This window comes from Triturus cristatus, chromosome 4_1, assembly GCF_964204655.1.
Source record: "Triturus cristatus chromosome 4_1, aTriCri1.1, whole genome shotgun sequence".
Lineage (NCBI taxonomy): Eukaryota > Metazoa > Chordata > Amphibia > Caudata > Salamandridae > Triturus > Triturus cristatus.
Window position 1 is genome coordinate 1,171,994,416 of NC_140585.1, and position 12,885 is coordinate 1,172,007,300.

Consider the following 12,885-nt stretch of genomic DNA (forward strand, 5'->3'; position numbering starts at 1 on the left):
CGTACCCAAAAGAAACCTCCAATCTTCCAAACTTGCACTGGCCGAAACCCCGCGGAACCACAGAGCCAGAGCAGGTGGAAGACCCTTCTCTCACATTGCAGCCAAGACCTGGAACGAGCTACCGGCAGACATCAGCTGCGCCACTTCCCTGAACACCTTCAGGAAGACCCTCAAGGCCTGGCTCTTCGGCTAAACTGATCTGCGGACACACCCCCCCCCCTCCCCCAAGTGCCTTGAGACCCTCATGGGTGAGTAGATCGCTTACAATTCTCCTTTGATTGATTGATTCCTTTTAAACATTATTAAATTAGTATATACCGAATTGGCACATTTAATTGTGAGGCCCTAGTACACAGTAAAACATGTAGCCAGGGCAAGTAATTTAAATGCCAGTAGTTGGCTATAGCACTCACTGTGCCACCCTTTAAAGTAGTGCTGTCAACATGTCTACAGGTCTGCCATTGCAGCCTAGGTAGGCAAATTTTGACAGCAATTTCGACCTTGCAAATACATATTTTGCCAGGCCGAAACCTTTCTTTTTAATACTTATGAGACACCTCGAGGTAGGCTCGATATGATGGGGTGCTTGGTATTTAAGAAGTAAGACATGTAATTTTAAGGTTTTGCGTGTCTTGACAGTGAAAAACCTTCAAAGTTGTTTTCACTGTCATAAGTCTCTCTCTCCCATAGGGAAAAACTAGGTTTCATTATTACAACTCATAATTCTGGAATATGGTGTGGGAGCAGCTAGAAAAAGGTTCAAATACTTATTTTAATGGTCATTTAAAATCCAACTTTGGGGCCAATTCCGATCTTGCTAGGAAAGCCCTCCATACGAAGCAGATCTGGAGGGCTTGCCTAGCGAATCATGCTGTGAGAGTCCGACTGGACAAGTACGCTGCATCCATATGCTGACGGACTCGGTTTGCTCTGACTCCCATTGAACTCTATGGGAGCCTGTATACTGAACGCGTACACAGGCTCCCATAGCAAAAAGAGGGGGGGAGGTGTACACTCTGTGGCGGACACCTCATGGTGCCCGCCACACTGTGCATGCTTGGATCGGGGAAACCCATGGGCACTCCCCCGCATCCGATTTAGAGGGCCCAGAGTGAAGTGGGGCCTGCTATGGCCCCCCGAAGTCTGATTCCCACAGCCGTTTCATCTCACTGAGACCGAGTCGATATGGCTGTCCGAATTGTGCATCATAGTTGCTCGTTCGGAAGCCGGGTCCATTGCACGGTACTATTCGGCTGCGAACGAGTCGGACTGACAGGATCGGGTTCGGAAACGATTCGGTCAAGGCGAACAAGATCTTTGCATCGTACTTGATTGTTCGGAAAGGGGGATGACTCGGTCGGAAACATAGGCTCCGAATCAGATGTGCTCACTCCGGAAACCGTCTGGAGACCTTCCTAGTGAGATCGGAATCGGCCTCTAAGTGACAAAGTTGGATCTTATTTTACTATTTTAAAAAAATTACACCTTTAAAAAGTTGTCATTTTGCTGCCTAAGCCAAATGTGCCTTTCTGCCAGTTTCCAGGGTCATCTGACTGGTGAACGGCTCCCCTGTGGCGAGATGTAGATTGCTCCCACACAATGGACAAAAGGCTTGTGTGTGGAGAGGTGTTTGCTTTCTTTGAGGAGGATGGCCTGGGATTATGTCTAACCCCTTTCTGAGCTTCAAAGGGTGCCTACCCTGTCACTGGCAGATGTAGCTCACACCTAGGCCTGCCTCTCTTTGTCGACCTATTCAGCTTGCCTCCAAACCAAGTGGGAGGGGGGAGCTGCCCAGAATTGGTTTGGAGTGACCACAAAGGAGGGTTTGCCCATGATCATAGCCACACCTGGGGAAGAAGGGTTCCTCCATATCAGATTTAGGCACAGAAGGGCAATGTTGGATAGCTTACAGTAAAAAGCACAGGAAGTACTGCAAAAGGATCCCCCAGGAACGTTTACCCTATTAAACAAGAACTTTCCCAAAGAACAGATGAACACTATGCATAAAAGTGGCATCCCCACTACCTCTCTCAGAACACTCTTGGATCCGTGAAGAATTAGAAGAAGGGCACCCTGCTGGCTGAAGAACCTCAAGGAAGAATTGGACCTGCTTGCCTTGAATCCAGGCTCCCAAAAGGGACTTGAAGGGTTAATTTGCTCACCTACTGTTTGAGCTACTGGGACACAACAAGCTTCCAGAGACGTTTCCAGCAACTACCCAGCTGACCAATTCCACTTGGACCTGCTCTGGATCCTGCTGCTGACCTCTGCTAGAGTGAGTCTTGAACCCCAAGAGCTTTCCCCAAGGACCTGAACCCTTGGTTGGGGTGAAAGTGAACTCCTCCTATGTATTCCTGAAACATGGGACTTAAAACATTTTTTCCAGCTTTTTGCTTTGAGAACCGATGGGTAACTGGGAACAAACTACCAAGCCAAAACTGGTGAAGGTGCGATGCCGCTGGGCCAAAGATTCAGGTTACTCCCTCTACGCTCCTCTCTGCAGCAGCAAATCTGATCCAGTGGGACTTCGCAGAGAAGGTGTTCGGGATCCTATAGTCTTGCCCAGCTGGAAGAACCGAAGCTCCAATAAAGTGACTAAGTCCAAAGATAGAAATCATCACTGGGCAAAGGCGTGATAAGTATGTGGCTGGCGAGGAACATTCTCTGGTAACAAAATTCTAATTCCTCTCGTTCAGAGTTTTCCCACCAAAAGCTAAGTTTCACAGAGACATGGTTCAGCAGCTATCCGAAGACTTGGAGCCCTCTTCTGACACAGCCTGTTGCCATGCCCTGCTGAGGATTTTCGACTTCCATTTCAGAGACTTAGGGGACTATTTATGACCCAGTTTGTGTCGGGTTTGCATCACGCTATGTGGTAGATGTGCGACACAAGCCTTAAGTGAGATTGATGAACCCATGCAAGGCCACTTTGCATGGCCCTGAATGACTCCCTAAATCTGGAGTAAAGCAATGCAGGGCAAATCGATGCATTGTCTTACTCTGCCCTGGGAAGTTGTTCCATGGGTGTTGTGTGTTCCCACTCAACTCCCATGGAGTATTGTGCATTCCCCAGAGTGCTCCAAAAAGATACGCCTTCCTAGGGGAGGCGTAAAGAGGAGAAATATCTTTATTTCTCATCGTTACTTCCATTCTGCAGCACACACAGAAAGAGGAATATGCCTCTCCGAATTGTTTTTGTGCAGGAAGGTGTCCCTCGCTGCACAAAAAATAATTGTGCATGTAACGGAGGCACCTATGCACCATGGTGCAAGGGTGGGCGCTGTGTTGAGAAAAGGTCTCCAGCACAGGGAAAATGCTGAAATGTGCCGCATTGAATTAAATATGGTGCATTCCTGCCCGTTTCCTGAGACCAAGTGCAGCGCAGCAAGGTGATGTGCCACGCAGAGCTGCAATGTGTGACAAGTTCATAAATCTACCCCTAAGCCCGAAGGTAAAACTTTTCACCGGGATGAACCTGGTTGCTGTATCTGACCTGTGCTCTATTGAGGTTGTCCCAGTCAAGTGCAACCAGATAACCACAGTTGACTTAAGCACTTTTTAGTGCTACTATTGAACCTTAAACTTTAAAAATTCATAATCCCGGTTCTACTTATTGGATTTTTGTTGTTTTAGTGTCATTTTATTTGTTAAAATATACTCTTCTAAATTGGTTTAGGAATTTTCTTGCATTGTGTTTTTACTTTATTCGTTTTTAGGTACTGCATAAATACTTTATTCATTGCCTCTAAGTTTAGCTTTTGTGCCAAGCTACCAGAGGGTTAAGCACTGCTTTATTTAGTGACTTTTGTGGTTCACCTTGACAAGGATTGTGATTAATATCTGTGGTAGGGTTCTCACAACCTTCAACTAATACTCCAATTTGTTACAGTCTCATTTAGACATTAGTAGTCAAATTGGTTGTAATGACTCCAGTTTTACCAATTTGCAGGGAAAAGAAGCATAACGTGCTAATAATTTTAGCCTGTTTTGCATGTGCTACCTCCAAATTTTCCTATCATTGGTACTTGGTATTAAAATCAGTTCTATGCGGGGGACTTCTATTGGGTTCCAAAATGGGTGCGATGAACCATATTTAAATTGTCTCAGCTCTAAAAATAGCAAAAACATTATGACCGTGCAGACAGTATAGCATACACGCCAACCCTCCCAGATCAAATGGGAGACTACCGATTTCAAGGCTAGTCTCCCGCCTCCTGATTCCTGCTTTCAAAAACCCGATTGCCTGGCGGGCTTCAGATGGCAGGTACTGGTCTTGTGTGACTCGGATTATGCACTGCCAGCAACCTACTGCTGCAAGCAAGTGCACAGCATTTTTGTCACGCTTTCTCTGCCCGACATAGCGAATTCTGCTTGCTCCTGACAGGTATGGAAAAAACATATTTGAATTTCTGAGATCTGATCCTGCAGCAGCACACTTGCAAGTCCCACAAATTATATTAGACCCGATGTAGGCTGAAATAGAAGTCAGTGGGAGAAATATATTCTCCTGAAATTTTTCAAAAATCTCCAACTATTCGCTTCCAAAATGTTGGCATGTATGATATATCAGTCAGTCATTTTGTAGAGACATAAAAAATTAAGAGGAGGACCCAGGTAGATGTTTCAGGAAAAACAGGCCATCAACAAGAGCTCATGTCCCAATTCTGGAAGTGATATTTAAAGACCTTTGAAATTTAAGTGCCTGATTTAGATCTTGGTGGATGGGCTACTCTATCACAATGGTGACAGATATCCCATCCGCTGAAATACAAATCCCACAGGATATAATGGGATTTATATTTCTGCGGATGGGATATCCATCACCATGGTGACGGAGTAACCGGTCCGCAAAGATCTAAATCAGGCCTTAAGTATCTTTTTGTCTTCCTGGTTCTTATTTTTACTATTTCTTGTAAAACATTCTGAGCTGTTTTTACAGCATATGCTTAGGATGTATAGTAGTTGTCTTTGTCATTTACAGATATTGCAAATATTTGCTGAAGAATTTTTGGTGAGTTAGGCTACGCAATTAACCTGGTTTACTCTCTAATCTGGACGGAGGAGACATGTTTGCCAAGAAACACTAAGATGAACTGAGCACAGTAGAAGTTTTGCAGCGTTCATTAAGACAAACGTATTGGTATAGAAAGTGTGATATTGATTGATATTATGCAAATTAACTCTCCTATGTAAACTACCACTGACATTTGTTTCCAGCTCTCTCAAACGTAGTTTAGAAACAAAGGTTGGATGAACCGTCCTTATAAATAAAACAAAGCACCACAGAATACACAAACTTTTACAGCCATGTAAGTAAGTAAATCCAAGCAGAAGAAATGAAGGATACATTCAATGGTAGTATATTGACATGCATTATACCTGTAGCTCTGGATGGCGTACAAGCAATAGTAGTCTAGTGTTAAGGAAAACTCTAGTTAAAGATAGCTGCGATTTTGCTTGATAGCTCAGTTTAGCGTCATCAACAGAGGTGAAGAGTGATGCAAAAATAACAATCTATTGGCTCAGCACTCTGTGTTAATTGCCATGTTTCCTAAAGGTTTTTTGTGTCTGGAATTCAAATCAGAAGAGATTCGTACCTGCTCAAGTTGTTCTTCGCTTCCTAAAGGTGAAGAGAGAAGGGGAAGTAGTCAGTGAGCATGTCAAAGGTAACTCATGAAAGCTTTGTAATGAACAGTGTTTTAGCTTGAGAACTGTAACTGAAAAGAAGGTTCAAGCACATTGCAAAGATATTCGAAGATAACCAGTACATCAAGTGTAAGCAAAATCCTATTAAGTTTCATATTGTGTCTGAAAGAAGTCTAGTCTCAAGCATTATATTGCTATCCTCCAAACACTCGAGGATAGAACATGAGGAGACTGCCTTCAAAGCTGTGTAGACCTTTTGCCTAACATGCAAGTCTTTTGCAGGGCAGCATCAGACAAACACCATTACAAACTGGTTCACAACTGATGAAATTGCAAAAGCAAACACAGCGAAAGAAAAAGTACCTGGCCCGAATCTCATAGCAAACCACCTCTTCAAAACAGCTCAAAGACTGATAGATCCAGATTCTGCATTTCCTTTTCATCAACTAAGTGGGCTTCCTCAAGGGTTCGCACTCCTAACTAAACTTTGTAATCATCTTTATTTAAGGTATGAAGAAAGGGCAAACAAATGACCACCCAGCTCATAGAGACCCATACGACTGATGACAAAACCTTCACTAAAGGTGCACTCTCCAAGACGGAGAGCCCGATTCACAAAAGTAATCTGAGGCAAAATCCTAACTTTACGACTTTCGGTATTCACAAAGGGCATTTAGGAGTAGTAAAGTTAGGATTCCTAACTTTACTACTCCTAAAAAAGTTAGGATTCCTAACTGTACTACTCCTAAAAAAGTTAGGATTCCTAACTTTACTACTCCTAACAAAGTTAGGATTCCTAACATAACTACTCCTAAATGCCCTTTGTGAATACCGAAAGTCGTAAAGTTAGGATTTAGTCTCAGATTACTTTTGTGAATCAGGCCCTGAATTAGCAGCAAGAAGTTGATTCTACCAACCCAGTAGGCTTCCCACAGACTTAGACATCGTTAAATGAGCCTTCCTCTTAATCAACTCTCGACATATGATTCTTGTTAAACTCTGCATTGCTTTGAACACGTTTCCTCCACTTTCTTTTGCCCCATTCCCCAACTAACCAACAGAGTAAAACAAGTATGTCTATTTGCTCCATTATTTTCAGTATATAAATAGATGATCTGATATTTAATGATGTCTCTAAAATAAGAGAAAACAATTATATCCAGCCTTTTACATTAAGGTAATTGAGTGCTTTCTGAAAGAACACAGAGGATCTTGCTTTAATTGCAGACTGCTGTGGTACTCCACAATATCAATCACATAGCTATCAACTACAGTAAATCTAAGATACCGGTATGCAAAGCACCAAACAAATAAGATAAACTAACAAAATTCAACCAGGAAGGAACGCTGCTGCTAAAAGTGGCCCTACTGTGGAATATGGTTTGCTTCACATCAGTCTTCCAAGCTCACCAAATACAAAGAAACAGCAAAGATTACAGAAAAAAAGCATCAACAGAGCCATTGCTAGGATTATTCTCTGCAGAACCACAGGTAATAATATCCAAGCCAAGACTGGCTCAATATCACGTAACAGGGCAGAAAACTGGGCTGCCACAGAATCTCTGGCAAAAAAAGACCAAAGAAAACTATGGAAAACGTTACGTCTTCTTTAGGCTTTTTCCATTCTTCTTGTAAGAAAACAGAGCTCTTTGAAGATTCCCCCACTTTGTGACCCCATTTGAACAACTAGATGCTGGTTATGTGTGAACTGGCAATCCCAACTGACAAGGATTTTACCCCTTTATAAGTCCCAAGTATATGGTACCAGGGGAACCCAGGGTATAGATTGTAAAGGGGTCCCCCGGGCTTCAGCATTATTTGGTGCCACTCTGGGTGACCCAAGCATACTAATGACAGCAGGTTTGTCATTGCAAACTGCAGAAACAGTGCAAACTGCTCAAATTCAACTGTGCCCTCAACATGTGTGGCACAGTCAAATTCACTATCTTTAATGTATGTCAGGCACCCTTAAGGTAGGCCTTCCCAATCCAGGAGGCAGGGCGCAGTATATTAAAGATGAAGACATATAAGTACAAGCCTACTTGTCTATATAGTGGTGATCCCCATTGGAAACTACTATAAATGTAAGCAATCCATAGGCTACCATGGGCTACCACCCGGGTAGTCTCAAGGTTGGAAGCTCCATTATGGTACCGCTGAAATATGTCATGTTTGGTATCAGGAAATGTGCCTTCTCATCCCTAACATGAATTTCGTGCCCTGGGTGATGTGGCATGCACCCAGGTGGCTATCTTAGAGGTTGCCAACCGGATTGCCCTAGCTTCTCTGTGCTATGGCTGGCCTGCTCACACTTTATTACGCCTGCTGCAGCCAAGAATGGATTCTGACCTCCTGCCAGGTGGTGTGATCACTCCCAGAAGTCAGGAACACAGGTTTGGGCAGAAAGGAGATCACACCTCCCTCCTCCCTAGCAGGCTAGTGAAATGGCACATCAAAGCGGTGAGTGTCAAAGGCTGCACTGCTTCTAATATGCATCGGTGCTGACTCCCAGTTGAGTAAACAGTCCTGCTCCAGGCACATTCGCACCCAGGCAGGCAGGAAATTAGCTATACAGGGAGGTGTACACCACCAGAAGGCTAGGCATACCTCCAGGTGAGCAGCCCAGTCTGTACACCACAATTTGATTTCTACCATCTATAGGAATGAGAGAAGAGAGGGGTCTGGGCATAAAAGGTGACCTACACCCCCGGATGTTGTTACCTGAGGGGAAGACTAGTTGCAGGGACTAGCTGCCCATTGGCTACTAACTCCCACTCCCACATTGCCCCTAAATCTAGGATTTAAGGGACCCCCTGACACCAGAACCTCTGATCTGAACAACTTGGATCAAGCAAGGACCAAGTGGAGACCTGTGTCGCTGACAACAGGACTTTGGCCACAGCACCAAAGCAAAAGAGGGATATTTTGTCCCTGTGGCACCAGACTTGGAACTGAGTGAATGACCCTCATCCTTGGCTAAAACTCGCCACTCCTGAAGTGGGGAAACTCCTATGGAAGTCAAAAGCACCCTCAGACTCCCCTGGACTAGTGGCACTAGTCCCCTGCAAACTGCAGGTAAAAACATTCACTGGATTCGAGGAATCGCTGGCCATCGGGCCCTCCCTTGGATTGCTCAAACCCAGGTGGTGCAGCACATTATGGGAGTGTAGTCTTGCATCCCACAAAGTTTCAGGCCACTACCTCACTTTCAGGGCCCATTGAAGTTCTAGTACCTTTTCTTGTGTTCACCCCTGCCAAGGCTTCTTGGTCACCATTCCGGCAACTTACCACACTCGACGCTGCATCTACAGGGAACATCATGCAACTTTCATCCGACGTCAGGAGATGTGTATCTGTTGTGTTTTTGCTTTCTGTTTCTTACAGCCCTGTGTAAGGAATTGATGAAACTGGGGGTCTCTAGTTGGCAAAGGTAGGTACCTTTGACCAAACAGGGACCCTTGCTTCTAAGTCAGGGAAAGGGAATCACACTACTGGATAACCCCGCTCACCCCCTTGGTAGCTTGGCACGAGCAGACAGGCTTATCTCAGAGGCAGTGTGTTAAGCATTTGTGAACACAAAAAGTAATACAGTGAAAACACTACAGATGGACACCACACCGGTTGTATTATAAAAAAAGGGAATTCTTTATATAGATTTATCACAAGACCATAAACGTCAATAATCCACAATACTGTAATAATATTTAAAGATGGTAGAAATGGTTCAAAAATAGGTTATTCACTTAAAAGCAGTCTTTAGCAACAGATAACCCCAACTGGAGTTATCACGACGTCAAGGTCAAAGAAATCTCAATGTACGGTGCCGACTGCAAGGTGAGCGGCGTCGGTCCCGGAGTCAAAACAGACCTACAAAGAACAGTACCTTGGAAAAGCAAAAATAAAGATCGTTTACGGCATCGGGGAGGTGCAGTGTCGTTGGCGTCGGGACCTGGATGCTTGCGCAGGCAGGAAAGGCGTCGGTTCCTGACCGGAGAGGAGGTGACGTCACAATGGCGCCGAAACCACGGTTCCGTACGATGTCACGATGTTGATGAATTCTTAACCACCCACGTCGACGATCGGCTCTGCGATGATGTCGGCTTCGGAGTCGATGCGGCACAGCAGCAGGCCTCGTGCCTACGTCGCAAGTCAGAGCAACGCTCACGGCTATGGCAGGCTTACGATGTCGTTCGCTGGCGTCGATGTGGCACGGCAGCCGGCGTCGGGTCTACGTTGCAAGTCGGACTCACCCTGCCTCCTGGAAACCCCCAGCCCCTGTCACTCACAAAACCAGACACACAATACACAAGCTAGCAGAGGCAGGATGGATGGTTAGGTAGGAAAATACCTACTTTCTAAAAGTGGTATTTTCAAACACAGAATGTTATAACCAACTTTACTAAAAGATGTATTTTATCATTCTGAGTTCAGGCATACTAAACTCGAATTTCTACCATATTCCCTGGGTCATTTAGGATTATAAGATGTTATCATCAAACTGTCCATTCTGGCCTATGGTAGCCTTGCAATAGTGAAAAACGAAAATGGCTGTCATTCACTATCAGGGCATGTCACACACACCAGGGCATGTCCTACCTTATACTTACAATACACCCTGCCCTTGGGCCTACCTTAGGGGTTTCTGACATGACGAAAAGGGAATGTTTAGAGACTGGTAAGTGGGTGCACTTACCAAGTCGACATGGCAGTACTAGACTGCACTCAGGCTCTGCAATGACAGGCCTGAGACACACTTTACAGGCTGCTTCCGTGGGTGGCACAACCATTGCTGCAAGCCCACCAGCAGCATTTGATTTACAAGCCCTGGGCACACATGGTGCACTGTACTAGGGTCTGACAAGTAAATCAAATAACCCAATCATGGAGTCACTAATCATTACATCAATTTAACATAGGGAGCACTTCCACTGTGGCACTGAATAGCAGTGGCACAGTGCCCAAAGCATCTAAAACCAGCAAACAGATCAAAAACAGGGGAGGCAATCAGAAAAAATGGAAGGGAGACTCACGCCAATGGTACCAGGTCTAACAGGGATAAAATCAGCATCCCTGCAGCTCCCATTCAGCACCAGGGACACCGAGGACAACTATGCACCTGGACTCCATGGGCTAAGAAATATTGATCAGACTGTAGTGGACTGGTCCACGGGCCCCATTTACCTTTACCCTGGAAGGGTTCTGCGTAACTGGAACTGCAAGTGACAAATTGTCACTAGTGGATTTTGCCACTGACCGCAACGTTATATTTTCTATTAACTGGCACTGATTTACTATTGCTTCAAAAATCTATAACTCCGGTTTCATGAATGCTATTCCATACATTCTGGTGTCTAAATTAAGAAACAAAAATACCCTAGTTTAATAAATTGGTGTTGGATTTTACTTGAGTCGTGTCAATTTCTTATTGTTCATTTTTATACTCTGAAAGGCTTAACACATGTTCTTCCAGTAAGGCCTGATTGCTCTTTCCCACTCATCGGTCGTCTCAGCCTTTCATCTTTCGGAAGGTGAAATAAGGAGTGCCATTTAGTTGGGTAACAATAAACATCTTTTATTCAGCGCTTATATACCCTTTGTGGTGAATGTGCATTTCACAAATATTTTCTTATAATGTTGCAAGGAAGGCCGTCAAAAACATTATACAGCATCCATCTTAGCCTCCCTGGTAGACCTGGCATCTTTTGGTGTGTTTCCCCTGTCTTTTTGATTCTGATCTCCTCGTTTTAGCGGTACTCTGGATATTGTTTTTGATGGTTTAGTGTTTCTGCGCACTTTAATACTGCTGATCAGTACTAAAGTGCAAGTGCTCCTACTGTAAATTGTGTTTATGGATTGGTGTTTCCATGATTGGCTTATTTGATTTACTACTAAGTCCCTAGTACAGTGTACTGTATGTGCCCAGAGGTAAACCAAATGCTGCTAGTCGGCCTGCAGCACTGATTGTGCCACCCACACAAGCAGCCTTTCAAAGGGTTCTCATACCTGCCACTGCAGTGTCTGCGTGCAGTTTCTACTGTCATGTCGACCTGGCAAGTCGACCTGGCAAGTGCACCCACTTGCCAGGCCTTAACCTTCCCTTTTCTCAACGTATAAGAGACCCTTGAGGTAGGCCCAAGGTACCCCTGTGGGCAGAGTGCAGTGTGAGGGAGAGGTAGGACATGTGCTGGTGTTTGTTGCATGTCCTGATGGTGAAATACTGTGCTTTTCGTTTTCACTGCTAAAAGGCGATCTCTCCCAAAGGATAGCCTAAGAGCTGCTTTGTAACATTTTTACAAATGTAGTTTGCAAGGGGAAGTTGATCGAAAAGTGGAGCTTGGTAAGACAGAACTCAGGATTTAAAAATGCATCTTTTAGTAAAGATGATTTTTATATTGTGTGTTTGGAAATACCCCTTTTTAGAAAGTGGATATTTCCTTGTCTAACCATCCATGTGCCTCTGCCTGTTTGTGTATTAGGTGTCTGGGTTTTAGACTGACAGGGGCTGGTTTGTACATTCACACTAGACAGGGACAAAAGGGGGCTGAGGTGTGTCCTGCATTTTCTGGATGACAAATAGCCCGGCTGATGGGCCGGTCCTGCATCTAGAGTGATGGGAGGAGTTGCCACATGCACCTGAATGGACTGTGTCTGCCTTCCACAATGCTGTCTCCATCTCCTGTAGTGAACCTGGCAGAGCAGGACAGAACTGGATTATGTTTGTGCTGGAGCAGAGTTTTCAGTTTGAAGATTCTGGGGCTTTTGAAGCTCTAGCATGTCTATTCGTTGTACTAAAGTAATAATAATTAATAATTAATTATTTGTCTTGTGCAAGTGCGTTTATATTAATCAATCCGTTTGTTTTAACAAGAAAGAATTACATGTGAATGTGCTTAAATGTGCTGACTAATAATAACGCGTGTGTTAAATGCGTTTTCATGTTTAAACGTTGCTATGTGCTGTTTATTTTTGAGCACAAAACGCTTTTTGAATTAATGCTTTTCTATGTTGCAAGTGCTAGATAAATGCATACACATAAGGGTATTAGTGGGGTTAACACTGTTTAATCACTATGCTGTAGTAACGTTGTTTTTGTCTCTTTTAATTGAGATGGTCTATTGTGGCCTATGGAGGCCTAGTCCATGATGGCTGATTTTGTGAGCCTGGCCACGAGTGAATATGTGAAAACTGAGACGAGGGAGACCCCTGCTGGAAATGGTTTTGAAGTTAACTGACCATGGT

The 12,885-nt window shown here is 44.3% G+C and overlaps 1 pseudogene across 1 annotated transcript in view; it reads right to left on the reverse strand.

The window, feature by feature from the left end:
- LOC146856281 (E3 ubiquitin-protein ligase TRIM39-like) overlaps positions 1-12,885 on the reverse strand; it is a 61,668-nt pseudogene that overhangs the window by 25,799 nt on the left and 22,984 nt on the right. Inside the window, exon 4 of the transcript XR_014981457.1 lies at positions 5,598-5,620. The product of XR_014981457.1 is annotated as an E3 ubiquitin-protein ligase TRIM39-like (transcript). The remainder of the gene's footprint in view (positions 1-5,597; positions 5,621-12,885) is intronic.